Source organism: Hakea prostrata, chromosome 3, assembly GCF_041222555.1.
Source record: "Hakea prostrata isolate BN-2017 chromosome 3, UWA_Hpros_2, whole genome shotgun sequence".
In the NCBI taxonomy this organism is placed as follows: Eukaryota; Viridiplantae; Streptophyta; class Magnoliopsida; order Proteales; family Proteaceae; genus Hakea; species Hakea prostrata.
Genome location: NC_142602.1, coordinates 71794561 through 71822442, shown reverse-complemented (window position 1 = coordinate 71822442; position 27882 = coordinate 71794561). Strand labels below are relative to the sequence as shown.

General features: G+C 37.9%; 1 pseudogene; it reads right to left on the bottom strand.

Moving 5' to 3' along the window:
• Window positions 1-8528: 8528 nt before the first annotated feature.
• The window catches only part of LOC149022966 (disease resistance protein RPS6-like), a 63187-nt pseudogene continuing 43833 nt past the window's right edge, over window positions 8529-27882 (bottom strand).

Sequence of the window (27882 nt, the reverse complement as noted above, 5' to 3'; positions counted from 1 at the left end):
GTAAATGACCTTGTGTAGGTCGATTCATCATCATATTGTCGTCTTGATTTTGAGATTTTCTATGGTGAAGAGAATCGGTATGAATGTTTCCACCATTCATGTTGCTTATAGAACCCAGGTGCAAGTATTTTATGTGGCGCTATGGTAGCGATAATAAAGAAACTCAGCTTAGGCTCAAGTGGTGCGACTAGACTAAGATCTGTATGGTGTTGGAAGAGACATGTGTTCTATTGTATATAGAATGCTCTACCATAGCATGTATATTATACTACGTGTGCTTAGTGAACATTAGAAATGAGATGATGGATCCCTACTCTTTTCATTGTGTGAGTCCTAAACTTTATGGTCCATTAGTGTCCTTAGTGACTTTTGACGACATCATGAAACGAGGGGTTGATGTGGCTACTTTAGGGTGAAAGGCGCATTACCGGGAAAGAAGTCAATCCCAAGTGTAGTGATGGTCAAGGGCAAAATGAAAGGTTTGATTCAACTGCTACCTAAAAATGTTTGTTGGTGCTAGCTGTATTAGTTACAGTAGCGAACATTTTAAGGACAAGAATGTGATCTCTCAGAGGGATCGAGATACCTTTTGTTTGGTGAGTTTGAATAAATCTAGGACACTGTGGTATACTAATGTTTATTTGATGTGTTTCTTCGAGTGATGCTGCCATTTTGGCCTTCTGGGAAGGTTTCTAGTTTGGGGCTCACGAATGCAGGTATATCACCAGTCGTATGACCTGTTACCAGTATGACTTGTGGAGGTTAGTGTCTGGGACACAAGTGGTCCATGTATCTGGGATACATAGTAGAGAAATCGAAATGTGTATATCTAGGATATACATGTGTGTCTGGGACACATTGTAATAGAGAGATCGATACTTGCCCTTGTGCAAGTGGGAGATGTTGGGAATTTTAATTTTTCCCAAGGGCAATTATGGAATTGCATTATTAGGCGGTTACAATATATGAGGTTATATTTAGTAACCATTGTCCACTCACACAAAAGTGAGATACAGGATTTTGTAACCGCCATCCTTGGACTTGTAATTATGCAGTCAATTGCACTCTATTAGAACCAAGGTAGAGGATTCAAAATTAGAAAATAGTTCATAGCGAAAGTAACCCATTCTGCCTGCTTTAGAATTAAGAACTGATTTTTCTTTTCTTTTTCCCATGATTGCATAAGAGCAATGGCTAGGTTATTTGATTACTGAATAGGATTTTCAACAACCCTTCTTGGTGGGATTTCTCTATTTGCAAAGAATAAGTTTAGAAGACATAAAGAGAAGACAGAAAAAAAACTACATGCTAAAAATGTTTTTCAAGAACCAATCTGATGCATCTGAAAATTGTTCAACCGTTGAAGACTTGCAAAACAAACGTCAGATGTGGGCCGATTCGTCAATTGGGGAAACTACCTCGATGGTTAAGTCAATTAGAATACCACCAAAAAGCTTTGGCCATACACATAGCATAATTGAAAGATGAATTAGAGGGAAACAATTCAGTTACCTCCTCAAGTGTTTTGTCATCAACTTATATAGGTCCTACCCTTTTACTCTCGTCTGTTTGATTGTTTGGCAAATCTTATCCTTAGCCTAATGACTGTGGGTTAGTTATGGTTTCCCATTTAAACATGATCGCCTATCCCGAGTGGATCATGTTTCCTTCCTTAGTGATCATATTCCTTCGTGCCCAAGTAAGCCTTGGACCGTTTGTTTGCATCGGTTTTTAGTTTGGCGAGAACTGATCACTTCCACACCAACTCGACCAATACCGGTTCAACCTGGTTGGATCATCTTTACTTTCTATGCTCATCACAATCTAACGTGGTCTGATTTGTTGTGCTAGAGCAAAATATCCGACCAAATCCTAGAGAGGATCGTTGCGAAGGGATAAGTACGGAGGCAAGGGATGTGAGAGACTACAAACCCCTTGGTTCCTTTGCACAAAGAGTCACAAACCCTAACGCCTTCCTTAGATGTACTAATGGGGAGATAAAGGGAGGAGAGAGAAATTGAGTGATCTCAAGTGGTTGTGCATAATGAATTTAACTCTATGGTCAGATATATGTTAGACAGGTTTAACTTTAGGGTCTTCATACTTACTTGAATCTATTTCTAACTAAAAAAAACTTAATTGTATTGTTAAGCATTGCAGACGATCTGCACAGAAAACTTTCTTTATCCTAAAGAGGCTGTTGAGATGGAGAATGTTCTGATCAACTGCCATAATAAGTTGGAACTATCTTTTAATTCACCCTGGGCAATCTGTTTTCACCACCAAAATTTTCAAACCAAACCACTCCAAAGTCCAATTAAAGATCCACAAAGAAAACCAGAATCGCATTTAACTCCACTTGAATATGCTGAATCTGGGAGACTGATAATTGCATCAAGCTGAATCACTGTTCATTTCCAAACTTCTTTTCTGCTGATCATTGCCAATTTTCTTAGATCAGAGCCAAGAAAGTAGCAGACCTGTAAAAACACATGAAACAAATGACACCAATTGACATCCTTGTGGTAATGATGGAATCTGTTAATCAAAACCACCAAAAAAATTAGGTTCAACCTGGAACACCTACTTGTTCTTGATCTTGCTCAGGTGGTTGATGGCTTCCCCAAAAAAATGCATGATAGAAAAATATCCAACACAAATTGACGTCATTGTGGTATTTATGGAAATCTGTGATTCCTGATGACCATACCATATCAAAAAACTGGTACAAGAAACTTCAGATCCGTTAGCCCTAATAAACATTATATAGAGGAAATAAGATTCATTTAAAAAAAATGATGAATGCCACAGAGCATGATCTCTCTTAAACTTGTGATGGGTCTCAGAGAAAAGGATGCAAAGAGGGTTGGCCTTGGAGACAGACAGGGCTATAGGTATTCTCAAAGTATTCAGTAAAGAAAATCAAATAAACACACAAAAAAAAAAGCACCTGCAAGCAGAGAAGAGGAGAGCATAGAAGAGGAGCCATATATTAAGGCAGACTATATACAATAACTTAGTTGTCTATGGTGTGATACAAAGGGCCATGAGTTATTTAACAACCACAACTCACAAACAATAGTTGCTTGAAATCCAAACCATGACCATCCAGCTCTGAAAAATAGATTTCCCACTATTACTAGCACTATCAAGCTAGACTAAAGACCAAGTTACTCTCAATCTCCCAACTTGATTGCTTACCTTTTTTTACAATCTGTCCCTTTGCCCAACATTTTAGTTGAGGCTCTTGCTGGTCTTGAAATTCAAACCACCTAGTCATTCCTTACAAAAGACAATTAACTTCTCCAGTTCGGCCTTACACCTAAAAATCGCAGAACAAATTAGTCATTCATCATTACATGTAACACAGTCATGTTTATGCAAACCAAAAATCATGGATCACAAGCATTGGGATTTATCTTAGGTACCTTAGAAGGATTAGTCTAACAAATTTTGATGGCTCAAAAATATGAAATTTAAAGCTTTAACAAAGTTATAGTAGCCTCTATAATTCATCAAAATCATATCCAAGGAGTATAATTTAACCTTCATTTAAAGAAAAGCAGGGAGTCACCTCCAGTTCTACCTACTTAGGGTCTCAAATCTGGAAACACAATGCGTTAAAGAACATAACTAGCAACAAATGAAACACAAATCCACTATTGCTCAATCTGAAGAGGAAGGAAAGAAGACACAAGACTTCATCATATCTCTTAACCACATCTGTGAAACTGCTCAAATGTAAAATTTTAAAAAAGAAAAGATTACCTATAAAATAAGACTGATAAGTACATGACAACTTGTGCAGTCACTTCATTAACCTGTTCGTGAAGTGAATCGTTGATCACAAATTGAACTGTAGAAATTTTTTTTTTCATCATTACAAAATTAACTGAACTCACTGATTGTGTATGCATACTGTTAAAAGCCTCTGCAGCTTTCTTTGGTCTCTTGCTTCATACAGTTGCTTTCTTTGAACAACTCTTCCTTCATTTGGTTTCTTTACTTTGCAACTCTTCATATTTTTCTTCCTTCAGTTCGGCCACTTGACAGTTTTGAACTTCATGTTTTGATGCATTTCTGTTAGACAAAGTTCTCTGGGCTTCAACTCCAATTGCCTTTTCATTTCTTATTTCTCCAGGAAATTGAATCAATAACCTACATGCATTAAGGAAGTTTCCTTATGTCATTTCTCTCTTTTTGGTGAAAAATTAGCAAGTACATAATCATCAAAAACCAGACGAAAGAGAGAAAAAGTCTTTGAGCTGCAAATCTTAAATTTTCTCAAACCATACTGTGAAGATATATTCTATGATGTTTCTGTGGCACACATACAGATTTCAAATGTTGGCATACATTTGATTTGTGAAGTAGATCAGAAGTTCTTGAACATTCATAAATAAGTAATGTACAACATGCATATAAACAGCAGAAGAGAAAAACAACGTGGCCATGACCACATAATATGCATGAATCAATGAATTGAGAACAACGACAAGAACAATAAGCCTTGTCCCAACTAAATGGGGTAGGCTACATGGATTCTTGCCTTCCAATTAGTTCTGTTTGAGGCCATGCTAGATACAAGGCCTAAGCTATGCATATCTTTTCTCACCATCTCTCTTAAGAATATCTTAGGTCTACCCCTAGTTCTTATAATCCTTTCAATCTGCATTATATCACTTCTCCGTAAAACGTGGCCATGCCACCTCAAATGACTTTCTCAAAGCTTATCACTTATTGGAGCAACTCCCAAACCAATTCTAATATGATCATTCCTAGTTTTTCCACTTATCCATCTTAGCATCCTCATTTCTGCTTCACTGAGTTTATCTATATGATTCTTCTTGATAGCCCAACACCCTGCATCGTACATCATAGCTGGTCGAATAACAGTCCTATGAAATTTTCCTTTAAGCTTTAATTGAATAAACCAATCACACAAGACCCCATATGCACCTCTCTACTTCATCCACCCTATTTTAATTCTTTGGGAAACATCATCCTCTATATCACCTCTTTTATTTATAATTGAACTTAAGTACTTAAAACAATCACTCTGAGGAATCTCCTTATCATCGAATATCACCACCTCATCGTTTGCCTGATCATGACTAAGTTATAAACTAGCTATGTTGTCTTCGTTCTACTTAGTTTAAAGCCTCTTGGTTCCAAAGTTGCTCTCCATGATTCTGATTTGGTATTAACCCCACTTGAGTATCATCAATCAACACAATATCATCAGCAAAAAGCATACACTAGGGGACGTCATCTTGAATCAATGAATTGAGAAATACTCTATAAATTAACCTGCTGAACTTTTTCCTACCAAAAGTTGCATTAACATATTTAAAAGGGATTGTGTTAAGGATATCTTCTTATTTTTCATTCTTTTTCTTCAAGACTTTTTGTCAAATCTCTTGCCTCACTTTATAGCTCCAAATCTTCCACAGAAAGGCAATAGATTTTCTACTTGAGGTCCCATTTAATTCCTGCCAAACATACTTGGTATAACTATCTTTTATTGAAGTGGTTCAAAATATGTGTCAACTAGTCATGTTAGAAACAGAGTGTGTCTGGAAAAGATTACATAAAGGAAAGAAAGAAAGAAAAAAGAAGAAGAAGAAAAAAAAAAAGGCTTTGTAATTGAAAAAAATTCTTCTACCAGTTTGAAGTCTGAACAATTAAAAAGGAAATAATGGCAATGCCGTTCAAATCCAAAGTTGATGTGTACTTCTTTTCCGCATGGTTCTTCATAGAAGAACTTGTTTGGATTTTAGAACCAATTCTTATAAAAATAAGAAAAACCCGTGGAATTCGTAGATCAACTAGGGCTACTCAATTTAAATGCAATAAAGTCGGGTTTATTTGAGACAGTGGCAGAAGAAATAAACTTGTTAAGACAAACCCAATTGTAGCTTTGAGCAGCCAACATCAATCAAGAGTTTTGTTGGATCAATAGCAGTTTGGCCATGAAGGAAAAACACAGTTTAGTTCCCATCATTTCTTTGACTTTGTAAGATCTAGTAATCTTTTCCAAGAATATATACCGGTCTAGTAATCTTCTTAAGGTCTTGCATCCAATAATGTTGAAACATGTCAAGAATTCCAAGCTTTCAGCTCCATGAATCTCGGTTAGAATCTCACAACCTTCAGTATGTAGCCCACTCAACTTTCTCAAGTTTGACAGATCAGGTAATCTTTATAAATCTTCACATAAGCAATCACAATATAAGGATTCCAACCATCAGGTGATTAGGTACAAAAGAGAGGTATTTGCCTTGCTTCCCGATGTGAATTATGCCATAAGGAGGGAGAGGATTTTTCCTAAGTTTTTGTGTTGTGCCTCAACACTCAATAAGTTTGGAAGAGGTTCTGAATATCTCATTTGATGAGCTATGTGGTTTGTGGAAATCAAGGAACATGAAGTCCTTTCTGCATAGTGTTTTGATTAGGGGTTTCATTCTTGTGTTGTATTATGTTCGGTTTCAATTATAACTATTGGCGGCATGAAGGAAAGAATGGGCGAGAGTAGTTGGGTGCTCAAGACTGTGATAGATGAAATAAATGGTGGTTGTTTGTTGTTAAAAGGGAGACCACTGCCTGTGCATGACATCTAGCTCACTCATTGTCTTGAGCTGGTGGTGCATCCAAATAATATGAGGAGACCTGAAGAGCTCCCTATTGGTGCAAACCTTACTAGGGTGGATCAAGATTGACACGATGGAAGCTCAAAAGGTAATCCGGGAAGTACAGGTTCAGGTGGTGCATTTAGAGATGAAAATGCACTCATCGTACATGTGTTCTTGATTCCCAAATACAGTAACAAGTGATAACCAAAACAGACGTGAACCAGTCAATAGCATTAGTTACTCAAAGGTCCAAAATTCACAAAAGAAACCTTATTTATTCCGTTAATCAAAACCACCAAACAATAGGTGCAACCAGGAACACCTACTTGTTCTTGATCTTGCTCAGTGCCAACAGATCATCATCTCTCTCAACTTGTGATAAGTCTTAGAGAGATGGATGCAAAGAGGGTTGGCCTTAGAGAGAGACAGGACTCTGGGTTCTTCTAAAAGTTTTGAAGAAGAAAATAAAGAAAAAAGAAAAAAGAAAAGGTACCTGCAAGTAAAAAAGACGAAAGCACGATATATCAACACAGGCTATACACAACAGCTCTCAGTTGTCATGGTGTGATAAAAATGGCCGTGAGTTAGTGACAACAATCACCATTAGAAGTTGTGCTTGGAATCAGAACCATCATGATCATCTAGCCCTGAAAAATAGATTCCCCCCATTACTTGCACTGCAAAGGGACTAAAGCCATGTTACTCTGAATCTCACCAGGCTTATCACTTACTCTTTAAAATCTTCCCTGAGTCCATTTTATTGATATGCATGAAATTCTTCAAAACCATTGCTTTCCCAGTAATCAGAAGAGCCTTATAAGAAGACCAAAGAGATGGACTGCCCAACATTTAAGCTAAGGCTCTTACTGGTGTTGCAGCTCAAAACCACCTTGTCATCCCTTACAAAAGACAACTCCCCCAGATAGGCCATACACCTAAAATTCACAAACCAAGTTAGTCATTCATTGCTAAATGTAACAAAGTCAAGTTTATGCAAACTGGAAAATCATGGATCACATGAATTGGGAATTGAGTACCCTTTGGATTTATGTTAGGGACCTTAGAAAATTAAGTCTAACAGATTTTTGATGGCTAAGAAATATGAAATTCAAATCTTGAACAGAGTTACAGCAGGCTCTATAATTCATCAAAACCATATCCAAGGTGTATAATTTAACCTTTGCTGAAAGAAAAGCAGAGAGTCAGGCCTTGAGTGAGCAACTTTGCAGTTGAATATATTTCCCAGGTAGAACAATGATTTTTGCTAAAGTAATGATAATGTATTTTCCATGAAAATAAATATTTAGAAAATGAAATTTCCATGCAACAGCATTTCGGATAGCTATCAAATGTGAGCACAAGGCATTGTTCAACCATACTCTGCTCCCTCATCCCTTGAAGCCACAGACCAAAAACACAAGCATATTGAAATGTAGAAGCTGAAACAAGGGCCTACACATTTAAGAACAAAAATATGACATGGAAAACTAGTGTTTTCTACCTACTTAGGGTCCCATATAATTCCTGCCAAAAACACAGGCCTGTCATAACTATCGTCTTATTGATATGGTTTAAAATGTACCTACCAGTCATACTGAAAACAGAGAGTGGGTCTGGAAAAGACTACACATTATTGAACTAAATTCCAAATTCATTAGCCAGTTTGAAATCTTAACAAGGAAACAAGAAATAACCTTCAACTTCGTGAATCTCGGATAGAGTCTTACAACCTTCAATATGTAGCATCTGCAAGTTTCTCAAATTTGACAAATCCAGTAAGCACCCAATCCTTCAACGCTCCTTGAATCCAGATTTACAACCTTCAATGTGTAACCACTTCAACCCTTCAAATTTAAGGACTCAGCTATTCATATGCAAATCAGATAAGGACTCCAATCACTCAACTCCATGAATCTCGGTTAGAATCTTACAACCTTCAATGTCTAGCCTCCCTGACTTTCTCAAATTAGATAGATCTGGTAAGCTTTCTAAGGACTCACAGCTTTTTATACCCAAATGAAATAAGGACTCCAATCTGTCAACTCCATGTATCTCGGTTAGAATCTTACAACCTTCAATATGTAGTATACCCAACTTTCTCAAATTTGACAGATCAGGTAAGCTTTCTAAGGACTCACAATTTTTTATACACAAATGAAATAAGGACTCCAATCTGTCAACTCCATGAATCTCGGTTAGATTGTTGCAGCCTACAATTCGAAGATATCTCAACTTTTTTAAGATAAACAGATTGTGTAATCTCTTCAAGTGACAGAGTCTACTAATCTTTAGATCCTCTAAGAATTCAAAGCAACTGAAATTTAATTCCTCAATCTCATCCAGATTCTCGTGTCCTTCAATCACTAGATGCTTTGACTTCTTGGCGTTTGACAAATCAGGTAATTTTTTCAGGGCTTTACAGCAACGGATTTTCAATACCTCTAAGTTCTCCAATCCACTGATGCAATTAATCTCCAATAGATTCTTGCATTCTTTTATTCTCAATCTTCGCAAGGATCCCAATCTATCAAGGCCAGAAATTTCAGTTAAGTTGTCCAAATTATCAATATCTAAATTCCTCAACTTCTGTAAGTTGGAAAGATTTAGTAATCCTTCCATCCAATGGTGGCAATCACAGATCTTCAACTCTCGGCAATCACAGATCTTCAACTCTTGTAATGATTCATAGTCCCCAAGGCACTCAATCTCTAACAATTGAGGACATCCGGTGATTCTTAGTTCCCTCAACCTTTTGAATCTTGTAGATAAGGTATTCTTCTCAATGATTTGCAGTATCCCATTTCCAACACCTCGAGAGAGTCCAACCCCTCGCCTTCAAAATCGGATATGAAGTCGTTTGTAAAAGAAACCCGTAGAGTCCTTAGATATTTCGAGCCCCTCAGCTTTGGTAACTTTCGCAATGACTCACACTTATCAATTCTGCAATACTCTAGGGAGTCCAATTTGTCGTCAAAACCTTCAATTTCTTTCAGGTGGTAGCAATTATAAAGATCCAATGTCTTTAAATTTCTCAAGCCTCTTGATGTACTTGATATTCTTACTAGTGACTTGCAGGATGCGAGCCTAAGGCTGGTCAAACTCGAGGGAAGACCTGAGATACTCCGAATTTCATCGCAGGATTGAATATCAAGGCTCGTCAAGCTTGGAGGAAGACAAGAGATGCTTCGTCAAACTAGTGCAAGACAATCCAAGGGTTGTCATATACGCTATTTTAAGATCTACCAGTGATGTCATACAACCCAAATTCTCTGCAAACTTTGTCGTAGCTGCCCCTGTTAAATTGAGTTCTCGGAGATTAGTCAAGTTATCGATTTGACTCGGTGCATCCTTCAGTTCATAACACCCCCCTATGTTTAATATGATTAACTTTGTGAGACAACAAATGGATGCATCAATCTCAACTAGATTCTCACAACCTTCAAGATGCAAAACCTCCAAAAATAGATTTGCTGAAAGATCAGGACTCTTGGACAGTTGATGACAATATGACAAATCTAGAACCTTTAACTGTGTTGCCATCTGCAAAAGCAAAAAATAAAAAAATTCATATTTACTTCTCTAGATAACTTGAGAAGGTTCTTTTTTAAAGAATTTAAAATTTCAGAAAATAAATATAACTATAAGAAAGCTGTTCATGCAAGACCTTGATGCAGCTCCAACCCTTCCAATCAGCTGTGATATTACTATAAGATAGATTAAGAACAACCAATTTACGTGGACAGAAAGTAGTTTCGATAAATTGGTCAGAGCATCCTTTCCAACTAAGCCACCTCAATTTTGAAAAAGAATGGGTGAAGCTCCAAGAGAAATTTGCAAAATCAATCTGCAGTAACCTTAAATGTGTCATTCCAACAAATCCTTCACTTGTCAAGCCCTCATTCTTTGATATATTTTGAAAATCAACTTTAAGTCCTCTGACACTACTTGTTCCCTGCACAAATACACATATATACACAAAAAAAAATAAAAATAAAAGGAGAGAAGGAGAGAGAGAGAGAGAGAGAGAGAGAGAGAGAGAGAGAGAGAGAGAACTTAATTAAGTGTCCATTAGTGCTCTTGTACTAAGCCAAGAAAAATCCATCAAAAACATAATTCACAATGTCGTCAAAGAAAAACAACCAAAAGTTTATTTGGTTCCTACCGCTTGTGTGTGCAATACATCCACGACATCTTCTTGAGACCATATTCGTGTGCGCCTCCCTGGCTCATTGGCATTCTCTTGAGAAACAATACTCCTTCCAAGATCCCGAAGTAGATCATGCATCTGTAGCACACCTCCTACACCAATCGTTACCAAAGACTTTTCACAAAGAGAATCAAGCCCTGCTATAGAATGAAAGCCACAACCTTCCCATATGTAATGAACAATATCCTTATACGTGCCAATGAAAAAACAGGCAACATCAAGAAACATTTGTTTCTCCTCAACATCTAATCTATCAAAACTTATTCTCAACCTTTCCATGACATTATTATTTGGAACTTTTTGTAGCTTCTTTAACATGTCTTCCCACACTAGTTTTCCCTTTGACTTTAAAGATGAACCTATAACTTGAAGCGCCAAGGGAAGTCTTCCAGTAATTTCAATCATGGCTTTTGACAGTTCCAAATAATCATCTGAAAATTGGTGGCTTTTGAATGCGTGATGGCTAAAAAGTTTAAGAGAATCATCTAAATCCATTAGTGGAGGCTCATAATTTCCATCTGATTCCCAAAAGTCTAAAACATGCTTATTTCTGGTTGTGATAATGATTTTGCTTCCCACACCAAACCATTTGCGGTCCCCAGCAAAATATTCTACTTGACGTTCTTCATCCACATCATCTAGGACAATAAGGACTTTTTTGGAACATAACCTTTGTTGGATCACATGACTCCCAACATCCACACTAGTAATGTCTCCAACTTCATACTTCAATGTATCACGTAAAAGTTGTTTTTGCAAAAAAAGAAGTCTATTATATTGTTGAGCAGCTTCTCGAACATCTGCAATAAAACTACACCCTTCAAAGTGATAGAAGATTTCATTACATACAGCCTTAGCAATCGTTGTCTTTCCAATGCCTCCAAGGCCATGGATCCCGATAATTTTTCTATCATTAGATTCAATGTCTAAAAGCTTCAATACTTCTCTTATGCGAGATTCGACTCCAACAAGGCTGTTATTTTGACTGAAGGGTCTCTTGTTCAATTTATCATAAACTTCTTTAACTATTTGTTTTATCACGTCTCCTTCAAATCTATACAATTCAAAGAAAGAAAAAGGTCAGCATTATACATAAGAAAATGAAAAAAGTAATTCAACTTAGAAGGGACTACTTAGGAATAATGTCAAGTAAAGAATGGAACTTGTTAACATTTCCTTTGAATGAAATGGAATGAATTACATTTATAATGAAATGAATATATATACACAAAGCAAGAGAACAATTGCTCAACAGCTAATTCCTAGAATTATGCTAACTTAACCAAAATTTGATTCTAAAGTTTTATAGAGAATACAAAAAAGGATACAAGATATGAGTTAACTAATATGAAAAACTGAATAATGGTGAGCATATATATATATATATATATATATATATATATATATATATATATATATATATTTGGATGAATGAATAATGTAATAAACAAAAGGAAAGAAACAACAAACAACCTCTAAATGGGAGGCTGGAATGAGGAATTGAGACCCCATAAACAACAATAAGCGTGTTCCTTAGGGTGTCTTCAACCGGGGGATGGGGAAAAGGAGAAAATCTAGCAAGAAACATCAAAATAGATGGCCTTCTAAACCATGTCAATAGAGCGGAATTTGGAGGTCCATCTTCTAAGATTGCGCTCCCACCATAGATGATGAATAGTAGCACCAAAGACTAGCTTATCGATCCAGTCACAAATGGAAGAACCAGAAAAGCTTCTCAAAACCCAAGACCAATCCCTAGCAAATCCAAAGGAACGACGCGAGCTGGGACAAATAGAAGCAAGGGCTTTTCTCCAAAGGTAGTTGGAGAAAGGGCAAAGGAAAAAAAAAGGTGGTCAAGGTCCTCATTGTTATACCAACAAAGGGTACAGTTCGGGTTAACAGGGAAGTGATGGCTAATGAGGAAGGCTTGGGTGGGAAGGACAACATGAGGGCTCTCCAAAGGGTGAGAGAATGCGGAGGATATGACCTATAAATCAGATCAACGGGGTCCAGGGGGAAGGGGATGGGGTACTGAGGAGGTCCCAGGCTAAGGATGTGGAGAATGTTTTTGAGGGGGTAGGGAGCCACATAGTAATATCATGAGGTGAATTTGGAAGATCTGGGAGAGAATTCCAGACTTGTGTGAGATAAGGGAGAGGAGGAGGGGACCAGGTGCAGTAGGAAATGAAGGAGGAAAGGGGGGTGGATTTGAGAATGCGGGTGCTGTAGATAGTGTGGGGACCAAGGAGGTGTAAAGAATGCCCATCGGATGCCATGGGTTGAGCCAAAATGAGGTGGGGGTGCAGTGGAGATGAGAGTAGAGATCGCCATAAGTGCACGTGACCTCAGAAGGAGAAGCTTTTTCCAAACCCCGGAAGGGTTGGAGGGAATAGGGACAGTCCAGAAGTAGTAAGAACAGAGGAGGTGAGAGTGAACCCAATTGACCCAAATGGAATCTTGTTTGGAAACAATTTTCCAGATGAGCTTAAGGAGACTAGCCATATTGACATCCAAGATGCGGCGAATTCCCAAACCCCGTTCAGATTTTGGGGGACAGATAGCTGACCAACTGATGGGATAAAGGAAGCGGGAGGTTTATTGACCCTTCCACGGGAATGCACAAAAAAGAGATTCCATAGCATGACTGATAGATTTGGGAAGAGAGAAGATTCACACCAATAAATGTATGACGATTGGAGCACAAATTTAATGAGCACAACTCGGCCAACAAAGGAGAGGAGTTTGCCTTTCCAGAGTTGGAGATTCTTCCTAATATGGTCAAGCATGGGAAAACAATGGTGACGAGTGAGCCTACTAGGAATAAGGGGAAGATCAAGGTAGGTCATAGGGAAAGAACCAAGTTTGAAACCTATGAGATGGAGGAGGGAAGAGCGCAAGGAGTCAAGAATGACAGTGAGGAAGATGGTAGATTTATCAAGGTTAACTTTGAGGCCGGAGAAAGACTCAAAAGTAGGGAGGGCTGATAGAATGGAGGAAATGGATTGATAATCAGTTTTGGAGAAGATCATTAGATCATCAATGAAAGCAAGGTGGGAGAGATTGAGAGACATACATTTGGGAATGGAGGAGATAAGTTGCTGGTCAATGCTTGATTGGAAGATACATGAGAGGACTTCTAAGGCAAGAGAGAAGAGGTAAGGAGAGTGAGGGAATCCTTGATGGATTCCAACACGAGAGGGGAAATAACCGACTGGGGAACCATTAGTGAGCATATTTGATGAATGGTAACTCCAACTAATACTCTTGACCCAAAAAAAGGAATATAACTCATACTCTCCTAGAAGGTGGACTCGAGATCCTCCTCCCTCATGGATTGAAATTAATTCCAATCCACATGGGTGGATGGTTGCCAAGTGTCATCTTGAGAAATAAGATCTTTCTTAAGCAAGATTATTGTAAATAAATTTACAGGGATTAAACCACCATTAATGCTACCAAAATGAAAAAAAACAATTAAACTATTTATTTCAAAATATTCTTTTACCTTAATTAAAACAACCCATAATCTCACTAAAATAAAAAGTTTATATTCTCTCTCTCTCTCTCTCCTCTTCTTTTTTATTGTTTTGGGGGTTAACTCAACTTCTCTCTTTCTGCTTTGATCCAAATATACTTCTCCTTTTGGTATTGTTCGGAATTTTATTTTAAATAATCAAATTAGGAGACAAAAGTGAATAGAACATGAGAAAGAGAGACAATATTTTCTTTTTTTTTTTTTTTTATAAAGAGAGAGAGAGAGAGAGAGAGAGAGAGAGAGAGAGAGAGAGAGAGAGAGAGAGAGAGAGAGAGAGAGAGAGAGAGAGAGAGAGAATAATATGATATGAGAGAGAATAATATGTTAAAAGCTAATTCCTAGAATTGTGCTAACTTACCCAACATGTGATTCTAACATTTTTATAGAGAATAAAAAAGGATAATCACCATGAGGAGGTCTCTCATTTTCGTTCTATCAGTCTTCGTACCACTCCCTACAAAGTCATAGCCAAATGTATAGCTAATTGCTTTAAACCTATTCTTAAGTCCATCATTAGCCAGACTTAGAGTGCCTTCATTCCAAGTCAAACTATCTCAAATGATATATACATTGCCCATGAATATTTGTATTTTTTCAACAAGTCAAAATCTACTTTTGGATTAATGGCTCTGAAACTTGACCTGTGCAAGGCCTATAACAATTAGAGTGGTCTTCTATTGAACATACATTGAAATACATTGGTTTTGCTGATCAATGGGTTCAGTGGGTGATGCATATAATCACCACGGTGGAATACCAGATCAAGATAAATGTTGCCCTCTCCAAGAAAATTGTCCCCCAAAGATATATTCGTTAGGGTTGTCCCCTTAGTCCTTACCTTTTCATCCTCTTCCAAAGACACTATGTCATAAGACCCTGTCCCAAAGACTCACTTCCAATAGAGGGATCCCAGACTCCTAGGCATTAAAATTGCTCTTGGTGCCCTAGAGCTTAATCATATTTTATTTGCCGATGTTTGCATGCTTTTCTCCCTTGCCTTATATCAAATGCTTCTTAGATAAATGTCAACCTTCAAGATTTTGAACTAAGTTTAGGACTACATATCAACTGTGATAACTTTGTTGTCCTCTTCAGCTCTAGGACTCCCCAAGACACTAGGAGTGACATTGTATCAACTTTGGATATCAAAAAAGTCTAATCTCATGGTACTTACCTTGGTCTTCCTTCATCTATTGGTAAGTCCAAAATACAAACTTTCTCTTTTATACATAATAGACTTGCCTTAAAATTATCAAGCTAGAAAGATAAACTCCTTTCTCCGCAATGAAAGAAATTTTGATTAAAACAGTTGCTTTTTCCCTCTCGGTATATGCATTGTCCTATTTCCTCATTCCTAATGAATTATGGCAACAAATGAATCAGAAAATCCAACAATTTTGGTGGAAGGATGACCATGGGAAAGGTTTTTTTTTTGAGTAAAATGAATAACTTTGGGAAAGAGAAAAGGGAGGGGGTTTAGGTTTTTGGGATGTTCAGTGTCTCAATATATAAGGCATTGTTGGCTAAGCAAAGATGGCATTTGCTCACAAACCCTGACTCCCTGTGGGCCCAAGTAATGCATGCAAAATACATAAAGGACACCCTTTTCCTAGACTGTAGACCCCCTTCTTCTTGTTCATGGGGTTGGAACAGTATCCTTATTGGCAAGGATATTCTCAAGCATGGATTAGTTAGACAAATTGGTAATGGGGCCAACACACACACACATTTACAAGGATCCTTGGTTGCCCTCTCTTACTTTGAAGGGCATGAGTAGCTCTCCTCTTACAACCGCCCCACTTGGGTGGGAGAGTTAATTAAATGGGAAGAGACATAATGGGACATTCACCTTATACAATCCCTTTTTAACCCCCATTGAGGTAGAAGCCATTCTTAATATCCCTCTCTTGTCTACAATTACTAATGACTCTTGGATTTGGTACAAAAATAGAAATGGTAAGTCTTTAGTTAAATCTGCATATTACCAATGTATGGTTATGCTAAATGCTCAAGGTAATACTACTTCATCATCTACCCATTCTATTTTTTTGGAATAAATTAAATTGCATATCCCCACCCTTCCTAAGATCAATCATTTTCTTTGGAGAACATCTCATGAGGCAATAGTAATTGGTAGTTCTTTATTTGCTAGAAAAGCTACTCTTGCTCCATTATGTTTTATGTGTGGTCATAGTGTTGAGAATGTGGGTCATGCTCTATTCTTTTGTCCCCATGCAAAGCGTTGTTGGGAACTTTCCCCTCTTCGCATTAATGTGGATGAGTTTAGAGGTGACCATTTCATGATTGGATGGTTTATTTAATCAAAATTTAAGGGTTGTGGGGATATGGACCGAGTAAACCAAATTTGGAGTACTTTCATTTGGTGTATTTGGAATACTAGGAATGCAGCTATTTTTTGTGGTATTGATGCTTCCATATATTACACTATAAATCACTCATCTTTCTTATTTTCAGATATACAAAATTTCTTGAATACTACTCTAGGTTTGGATCATCATCAACAACTTCCTTGCAAATCACTTAGGAGATATTGTTTGTTTTCAAGTTTTTGTGGATGGTTCTTGGGAGAGCAATAGAAGAAAGGAGGGAGGAGCTGCATTCTATGGGATGCCAATGGATCTTTTGTCGCCACACAATGCAACAATGGGTTTGGACCCTCAACCTCATTGATGGAACTTCTGGCTGTGAGAGATGGTTTACTTCTCACACTTTCCCTTGGGATATTTCACATCCAAGTGAACTCCGATTGTCTCCCGGTCGTTTTGGCACTTCAAGGCTTTAGTTCTTCCTTAGATTGGTCTAGTATTAGTCTGGTTTCTAAAATTATTCGGATTGTTATGGACTTTAATGTGGTTCTTTTAATTTTGTTCGTAGGACGGGTAATGTTTTCGCAGATTTTCTTGGTAAGGGAGCACACCGTCTTTCCCTTTCTCGTTCGTGGTGGAATGTCCCACCTTCTTTCCGATCTCCATGCATTTCACCATTCCCCCGAAAATTCCCTCTGCCCCTCCCGTACTCCAGCTTGGTAGTTTCCACCGCCTAGCTAGGGTTGAGCGGGCTTGAGGCGGCGAAGCCCACGCTACGCCCAATCATTCCAAGTAACTCTGCTTGAGTTGGCCGCGCTATTCCCCGAAACCAAATTGCTTCTTCTCTGGTTGTCATCTAGGTTTCCTGGCTTACATTCTTTTACTTAATGATATGCTTTTTATTTCCTGACAGGAGAAAAAAAAAGGATACAAGATATGAGTTTAACTAGTGTGAAAAACGAATATATATATATATATATATATATATATATATATATATATATATATATATATATATATATATATATATATATATATATATATATATATATATATATGGCCAAGTTGATGCCAGTCATAGAGACTGAGGACCCACATGCCCAAGGGGGATGGGATTGGGGAAGGGAAAGGTGTGAAGGGAAGGAAGGATTGAACCACAAATCTCCTTCGACTTCATACCTCTAAATAAAGGCTGCCACCCAATGTGCTAGAAGGCCACCCACGAGAAAAACTAAATATATGGTGAACATATTTGATCAACTGTAACTACAACTAATACTCTTGACTTAGAAAAAGAAATACAACTAATACTCCCTCTCAAGGTGAGGCATCTAGGTCATGAATGCCAAAGTTGAATTTTAGACATTGAAATTGATCACAACCAAGAGACTTAATAAACAAATCTTTGAGTTGATTAGCAGAAGCGATCTTTGCAGTTTTAATCAAACCTTGTTGTATTTTATCATGAACGACATGGCAATCTATCTCAATGTGCTTGGTGTGTTCATAAACAACTAGATTGGCATAAATGTGAAGGGCCACCTGATTATGACAATATAAGAGGATGGGCATTTTTTAATGGTAAACCAAGGTCCCATAATAGGAATGAAAACCGTGTGATTTCACAAGTGGAAACTGCCATGGATCTATACTCAGCTTCAGATGATGAGCGAGATATAATAGATTGCTTCCTTGTTTTCCAAGAAATTGGACTAGAATTAGGGAGAATGCAATAGCCCAAATGAGCGGTGATATAGTATAATGCTTCTTTGTTTTCCAAGAAATCGGACTAGAACCAAGAAAATGCAATAGCCCATTGTGGAACATCAAGTCATAATGCAACTACCCCAATTAGAGTCGTAAAAAGCATGTAAAAGTAGATCCAGTTGAGCATGAAGAAGAAAGACGTATCGTCCAGGAGTCCCTTTTAATTACCTCAATAAATGACGTGCATCATGCTTATGTGGTTGTCTTGGCTAATGCATAAACTGAATTAATATGTTAACAGTATGGACAATGTTAGATCTGGGGATAGTGAGGTAAATTAAGCCACCAACAAAGTGACGATTGGTGATGGATCAAAAAGAATGGTGCTTGTGGAACTTGGAAAGCTTTAGATTTTGTTCCATTGGAAAATCTCTGGGTTGAGAGCTAGTCATGCACTCATGCCACTATCATTGAGAACATTAAGTCTATACTTTCTTTGGAAAAGGTAAAGATGCTGATGAGAACGTGCAACTTCTATGCCAAGAAAGTGTTTTAGAGTTCCACATCTTTGGGATGAAATTGCTCATTGACGCGAGTTCTAATAGCTTGTAGTAAAGTAGCATCAGAACCTGTTATGACGACGTTGTCAACGTAGACTAGAATGTAAACTGAAGTAGACTGTTGAAGAAGAACAAACAAGGAGTGATTAGCTTGAGATTGAGTGAAACTAAAACCAAATAGGGCAGTTGATAATTTGGAAAACCAACTTCGGGATGCTTATTTGAGTCCATAGAATGACTTCTGCAAATTGCAAACAATATTTCCCCCTTCCACAATACCCATGTGGTGGTATCATATATACTTCCTCAAGAAGATCCCCATGCAAAATTGCACTATTGACATCTAATTGATAGACTGGGCATCCATGAGCTACTGTAATGGTCAGGAGAACACTACAAAAACAAGTTTTGAGATATAGTAGGTTGCTTCTTTGTTTTCCAAGAAATTAGACTAGAACCAAGGAGAATGCAATAGCCCATTGCGGTAAATCGAGTCAAAGGTGAGCCCAATCAGAGGCACAATAAGCATGCAAATGTAGATCTAGTTGGGCATGAAGAAAGATGTGTTGGCCAAAAGCATGGAAAACGAGGAAACAGCACCGGGAAAATGGGAAATAGGTGGAAACGGGAAATAGGGGAAACGGGAAAGCCGGGCCAGGCGGAGGAGGGGTGGGATCCCGTATTTAAGCAATTAGAGTATAAAGAAACATTTGTTGTATTTTCAAAAAACAAGTAGAAGCACAAGACAAACACAAGAGAGGCCAAAAACACAATAAACAACACAGCACAACACAAATATATAACAACAAAATAGTACAAAAAGGAAAAACAACAGGAGAGGGGCCAAGAGGGACAGTGGCGGAGACAGCCGAACCCCCCAAACCAACGAACAAGACCCCCAGACAAGCCAGGGCAAGAACGACAACCGCACGGCGGCACAAAGCAAAAAACCAACCCGAGGGAAACGACGGATAGGGAAGCCGAGGAAGGGGTAGCGGGTATTTGGGAAAACATGAAATAAACAAAAAATTGAAAATTTGGAAGCTAAAAATTAGGAAGCCCAGCCCCGGCCCGAATCCCAGTCCCGAATCCCGGCCCCGAAAGGGAATTCCTCATGAACAGCGGCCAACGGGCTGAACCAAGTTTTGAGGTTTCGCGAAATCGCGTTGTTGGCGAGGACTTCGGTCCTCATGAGTTTCGTGCTTTTCCAAATGGGAAATTTGTGGTTCAGTTCTGGATTTTGTCTTGGCCAAAAGTACCTTTTAATTACCTAATAAATGATGTGCATCATGCTTATGTGGTTGCCTTGGCTAACACATAAACTAAGTTAATATGCTAACAGTGTGGACAATGTCAATTCTAGTGACAATGAGGTAAATAAAGTGACCAACCAAGAGACGATAAGTGATGGATCAAAGAGAATGGTGCCTGTGAAATTGGAAAGCTTTAGATTTTGTTCCATTGGAAAATATGTGGGTCAAGAGCCAGTCATGCCACAATCATTGAGAATGTTAAGAGTATACTTTCTTTGGCAAAGGTAAAGACATTGATGAGAACATGCAACTTCTATGCCACCAAAGTATTTTAGAGTTCCAATATCTTTGGTATGAAATTGCTCATTGATATGAGTTTTAATAGCTTGGAGTAAAGTAGCATCAAAGTCTGTTATGATGATATCGTCAACATAGACTAGAATGTAAATTGAAGCAAAGTTTAGACGGTGAACAAACAAGGAGTGATTAGCTTGAGATTGAGTGAAATCAAAACCAAGTAGGGCAGTTGATAACTTGGAAAACCAACTGCAAGATGCTTGTTTGAGTCCATACAACGACTTCCGCAAATTGCAAACAATATTTCCCCCTTTCGATGATATTCATGTGGTGGTGTCATGTATACTTCCTCAAGAAGATCCCCATGTAGAAATGCATTATTGACATCTCATTGATGGATTGATCATACATGAGCTACTGTAATGGTAAGGAGAACATGTGCAAAATCAAGTTTTGTGAGAAGGGAAAATAAAGTATCATGGTAATCAATGCCTTTAATTCGTATATATCCATTAGCAACCAAACGAGTCTCTTTGCTCAATAGAACCATCGGCCCCATCCTTTGCTTTTGAAAAACGACTTGGATCCGGTATCTTCTTGGCAAGAGGTATGGAACATAAGACCAAGTATTGTTTTGGGGTAGAGAGGGAATCTCATTCTACATAACATCATACCACTCATTATGTTTCACGGCTTGGGCAAAACTGGTAGGCTTAGTAGTGACAGTTAGAGTAGTGAGAAAATATAAGTGAGAAGGAGAAAACCGACGATAACTTAAGTAACCTGCAAGGGGATGATGTGTACCTTAGCCAACAGTTGAAAACGAATTTGCTTGGGCAAAAAGGCAAATAGAGATCTTTTAAATTACCTGGTTTATGATGAATGCGTGAGGGGCGTGTGGAAGGAGGAATTGAAGAAGTGGTAGAAGTGGTGGTATCATTGGTGGAAGGTGTACTCACTACAGATGGAGTCACTGGTAGGATTAATGAGCGTGGGTGTGGTGGTTTCTGCTGGAGGAGGAGGATATGTATCACAATAAACATTAGATGGAGGGGGGGGGGGGGGGGGGGCGCAAGTAAAGGAAACACATGAGATGGGGAGGTCGTAGGTGATGAATATAATTGGTAGGGGAAACGGTTTCATGAAATACATCATCACAAGAAATCTAGATGGTTATTTGGGAAATGTCATGAATTTGGAAACTCTTTTGTCCATGAGGTCCCAACAAACTACTAGGAGAATCATGTCGATCAAATTTATGTTTGATGTTTAGCTTTCAACCAAAATAAATGCATTTAAAGACTTTGAGGTGAGAGAAGATAGGTATTTGGTTGAAAAGGACTTCATGAGAAGTTTTGTCTTGGAGTATAGGTGTTGGTAAGTGGTTAATTGGTAATAATGCATCCACTCCAAAATTGAAAGGGTAAATTTGATTGGAAACGAAGGGCTCTAGCAATATTTAGAAGTTGGTAGTGTTTCAACTCCACAACATTTTGTTGTGGGGTGTCAATACAACTAGATTGTTGAACCACACCTAAGGAATTAAAAAAGAGTGAAGTATCCTTATTAAAAGAAAACTTTGTGCATCATTAGTGCAAATTTGACGAATTGAGACATTGAATTGAGTTTGAACCATGGTAAAAAAATAATGAATTATTAAGGAATTAGCTATAGACTAATAAGCCATTAAATAAACCCATGTACTACATGAGTAATCGTACACCATAGTTAGGAAATATCGAGCCCTAGAAAGTGAGTAAGTATTATAAGGACCCCAATTGTCCAGATGCATAAATTTATAACATGATTTAATAAAGATCATACTAGAGGAAAATGGTAAGCGGGTTTGTTTTGCTAGTGGGTTCACAGTGCAAGTGCATTTATTGGAAAAACACATAGTAGTATTTGAATTCTTGAATTTAGGGGAAATGGGAAAAGCAAGATGACAAAGGCGCTAGTGCCAAATATCAAAATGGGAATTAGGAGGAATCACAGAAGCCATGGGAAGGAATGATTCTAGAAGATATAGACCACCGTGTCTTTACTTGTCTTAGATGTCGTCTTCATCTGTTGGTCTTGAAAAAGGCAACAATCATGAAGAAAATAACATTGCAGTTAGATTAGGTAGTAATTTTGACTAACACACAATAAATTTTATTCAAATGAGGGGACATGTAAAGACATTAGATAAGGTAACTTTTGAAAATAAACAAACAATTCTAACATTTGTAACTGGCACATTAGACCCATTAGGTAAATGAATAAAAGAACCAGATGTGGATGGGGTATAAGATGAAAATAATTTAGAGTCTGAAATCTTATAGTCAGTTAATTGCATAGGTATCCTCACCTTCAGGGGCTGCTTGGTTGAATGGGTGTTTTCTCCTCCTATACTACTTGTGGTCTGTCCAAAATAAATGTAGTTTCGAGGAATTGATGCTCTCTAAAGATTGGGTGATGTATCATTTTCTCTTCGATCTTTCTCATCATGATTATGTGATTGAAGGAAGGATGGTCTCACCAAATGTTTTTGCCCAATCAAGGGCGATAGGATTGACATGCACTATTAAGAGCTCTAGTTGTCGTCAAGAAATTTTTTGGATGCCACCATTTGCAGGGTGGGTAAAGCTTAATATTGATGGATGCTCCTTGGGTAATCTTGGAAAAACTGGTGTGGGGGGGGGTGATTAGAGATGAGGCAGCAGCTATTGTCTTTAACTTTGGTACTTTTTTGGGGGTTAAAACCAATTTTGAAGCTGAAATTGAGGCCTTCATGCAAGGTTTGGAATGGGCAAAAAGGATGGAGGTGCAACGACTATGGGTTGAATGTGATTAAGTGGTTGTAGTGATGTTGATACAACAAAGGAAAGTCCCCTGGATCATCCTACAATGATGGAGAGGCCTAGAATCATTCTTAGCCAGCATTGTGAAATCTCGCACCAACCCTTATCTGGAAACCTATGTTATCGGTCCGAAGACCCAAAGTGAAGATAGAAGACAGTTGTGGACCCTCTCTGTTGAACCTATTGGTTCTGACCTTGAACCAATGGAGATTGATAGTGAAGATCCCATATTGGAAACCTTGTGTGATTTTGGAAGAAGATTTAGCCTAAGTGATGTTGGACTTGGTAGATGGACCTTGAGTACAGTGTTGACATCTTCGGGAGGTCCTATGGAGTCAGGTAAGACCCTTTCTTAAGTTGGTTGAGGACCCAAGTGGTGGTTTTGGTTTTTGGAAACCAAAATTCAGCAATTTGCAAGGGGGGAACCCTTTGGTCGATCCCATCGACCAAGACCATCGACCAAAGCAACCTCGGGGCAGATTTGTCTATTTTGGGAAGTTTTAGGTTTTGGAGCTCTATTTATATGTAACTTCGGACTAAACCTAACCACTTTGACTCTTAGACTTTGCTGAACATGAGAAGAACCCCAGAGCCTCCTCTTCAAGCCCAAAGTTGATTCCAAGCATCCAAGAGAAGTTTCTCCATTGATTCTTCTTTTACAAGGTTAGTATTCAATACTATACTTCATTGATCTATTCTCTCTACTATTTCTACTATTTGTTTTGACTGTGAGGAATGTCTTACACTACTGTAATGGCCTAATCTCTGATCCTTATAGTCTTAGAGTGAATTACCATTCACTCTACTCTTTCCTTAGACAATAAGGTGTGTTTTCAATGTTCTGATATAGTAGGAGACCATGATTTACTCTTATTGTAGTTCTTTGATTCTAATCTATGTTAGATCTATTCTTAGGTTGTTCTATGCATGATCTACTATTTTCTTATCTTTAGAATGAATCCCCGTTCATTCTAGCCTTTTCGTGAGAATCTGCGAATTAAGCCTATTAGGTGATTTATTAGATTTATATTCCAATGGCCTTGTTTGATGTTTAGATAATCATAGAAAGTCTCTATATGTTATTTTAGAAATTTTCTATTAATTTCAGACTATTCCGATGTGATTCGAAGAGTTTCCAATCAAGATGGAAGTTACTATCCATGCATAGTAGCTTTGGTTGATACAATCAACCAAGGCCATCGACCAAAGGTGTGCCTGACAACAACTTTTCTCTGTTTTGCCTCCGTTTTGTCTCCAATCATTAGAGTTTGTTCCTTATATTCTCTACATTTTTATTTAGGGTTATTTTGGTGATTTTGGACTTGCTATCTGATCTCTTACTCAAAGTTTATAAAGTTGAATAAGGTGAGTATGTTCACTCACAATATGCAAAAATACATGCTTTGATATGTTAGGACTAATGTGCATGTGTTAGCTACTGTAGTTGTACTTTTTCTACGTTGTAATACTTCTGTAATATAGTAGGCTATTCATGACATGATTTACATACTGTTATTGATTATGAATGATGTGATTGTGAGTTGGACGCTAATGCGATATTTATGGAATCATGATGTGTTGTGATTGGAGAATGGGGAATGCCCTTTTGGCATTTCTGTCATTGGACATTAGTGGAGATGGTATGGGACACTTTCCTATGATGTCCCTTGGCTCTTTCCCTTATTACTAGATGGCATCCTTAGGATCCGGTCTAGATTAGTTTGGCTAGGGAAACCCTGTCATATCTGACCCTACCAGAAGGGAAATTGTGACTGAGTGACTCGTGGCAACAATGAAAATTCTCAAAAGATGTGCATCGAGCTGTGAGAGGACGTAATTCACATTGTGGGGGCCATTCATTGGTAGGGTTGCACGTAATAAACTTGGACTCATGGGCACTCAAGATCGTTAACCAACCCATGAGAGGACATGAGAGCTTCCCGCTTATTATATGTGGATGACCAATAGGATTGAGAGTCTACATGTCCGAGAGGGAGACAGTGACTCTAGGAATGGAGATACCGGAATGGACTACATAGGCACGGAAGGGAGGCTATCATATCAGAATGGACTGTCTAGTGTCCGGAAGGGAGTATCTGACTCCGAGTAGATGTGACTCAGTGGATGACTTGCATTGGGCAAGTATTAACCCTGACATGCGCCAGTACTCAGACCAATGGTGGTGAGCAATAGTGTTGACCTAAACCACAGCCATGGAATGTCTAAAATGGATGTACGACCCAATTACCATCGGAGAACCCAAAAAACGTGCATCAGAGCCGTGAGGGAGAGTGATTTGAGACCTACCCAGAGGAGTATGGTGTTGTATGTTAATGCTTGCTTGTCAATAGAGACCAACATACTTAAAGTTAGAAGCATACTAGCATACATTGTGTCATATCGTTGCATCTTGCTTGCTTTGTAATGCTTGTAGTTGTTTATTGTATTGGAACTACTTGTTGAGTTTTTTTGAGCTCACCCTTCAAGGGATATATTTTTAGATGACTTTACAGGTATGGAAGAGATCCCATGCACCAGTATGGAGGACCCTTCCCTATTTGATTCAGCTGTGGACTAGTGGTACGACCAGTACACTGGTGTGGACCACACTGATGGCTCCTATTAATAGTAGCAGGTAGCATCTCATTCGCCAGTGGGATCATGAGTTAGAAGCTGATTTGAAGTTGCAAGAGCATAAATCCAGGGCGAAGAAGAAAAGCCTATGGAAGATTTAGAATAGTTTTATTTATTGTTCTTCTAGACTTTGTTTCCATTGTAATAACTTTAGATTTCTTTAGAGTTTTGATCTACTCTTCCGCGTTTGATCTATGGAATTATTTCCGCTATACCTTGTAGATGATCTTTTGATTGGTCTCAATTTATTTTCCGCACTTTGATTATGTTCCAAGATTATCTCTTTGATTTGTTTCTTAATAAAGTTAAACATTTATTATTCGTTGCTCATGATTGTGTTAGTGTGCTATGTGGTTATGTGATTTACCTAACTTTACCGTGGGACTTGGAATCACACCTCCGGGTATTGCGGTTAGGGTACTGGTTGGGGGATGTAACAAGCATTGTTTGGAAGATTTCCCATTGCTATAGGGAAAATAATAAGGCTGTTGATTTCTTGGCAAATAATGCTGCCAGATTGGGACATTAAGAGGTTAATTCGCCTTGGACAACATCTATAAAGTGTGATCTGGATCTCAAGGCATCTGGACACTCTCAGTTCAAACTCTAGTTTCTTTTCTCTTGCTTATCTGTGAATAAGAACTTGTGAGGTTGGGTGTATTGGGGGCAACTGATGTTGCAGGTATGAGGTTTGGTTCCTTCTTATATGATTAATATTGTGCTCTTTGTATTTTAATACAAAATGACCCTTTTAGTGGAAAAAAAGAGATCTAGAGTTAATTGCACAGGTATCAATTATCCAAGAGGAATAACACAACGACATGGAAGTACCTGCAAATTTAGTTAATGGGCGTGGATTACCAGTTGGAAGCTGAGAAAAAAGCTACTTGATTTGTTCACTTGTTATTGTAGGAGGGATAGAGACAAATGCTACTGGTGCGAGGAGTGAGACATACTCATAGCAATATGTTAAGAAGAAAGATGTCCATGTGGCTGAACAATCGTGTTGCAACACTGTGGTTTGGAGAATGCTAGATTACGATGATTATTATCATCATTTTACCCGTAAAGGCCAAGAGGATGGATATCCATTTTGAAAATAGTGTGAATCAAAATGGTCATCTATATCGTAGAAATTGCAATGGTGGCTATTACCTTTTGAACATCATTGCAAAAACAATTGTTAGTACTGTTGCTGGTGCAGTGGGCATTTGAGGAGATGAGGGGTGAGGATATGTTTAGTTGACATCATGTTAACATTTCATTCAATTGGAATCCAATGACTTACATTAAGGGAAAATTTCTATCACTTCCCTATACTTGCTCTCTACTTATTGTTACTCTCCTCTCAAAAGTTTTACTCTTTGACTCCCCCAAAAAAAAACTCTTACTTCTACTTTTTTTCCTGATATTTAAAAATGGGCAAATTACCCTGTATTTTTGTCCTTTTAGCTAATTAAAGCAATTTATTTCTTTTGTTGATAAAAATTTTTCTTCCTTTTCTCTTTTTTTTTTTTTTTTTTTTTTTAATAAAGAATCCATAATATGGAATTAGGTGTGTTTTTATTCCCCCCCCCCCCTCTTTTATAGAAGTCTTTTATTTTATTTGATGGATTCTTATAAAAGAGGGAGAAATTCAAAAAAGAAAATACATCTAATCATTTTTTTTTGTCTGAAAATGGAAATTTTATTAATGAAAAACGAAGGGGAGAAAGATCTCATTGAAAAAAAAGACGGGTCTATAATGAAGGGTGGAACTTGCCACCTAGACAACAAGGTAATTTTGCCAATATATTCTTAGGATGATTAAAAACAAAATCTAGAATGAATCGAAAGAAAATCTGAAAGTAAAGACTGGACATGAGATAAGATGCCTATGGCTGCCCA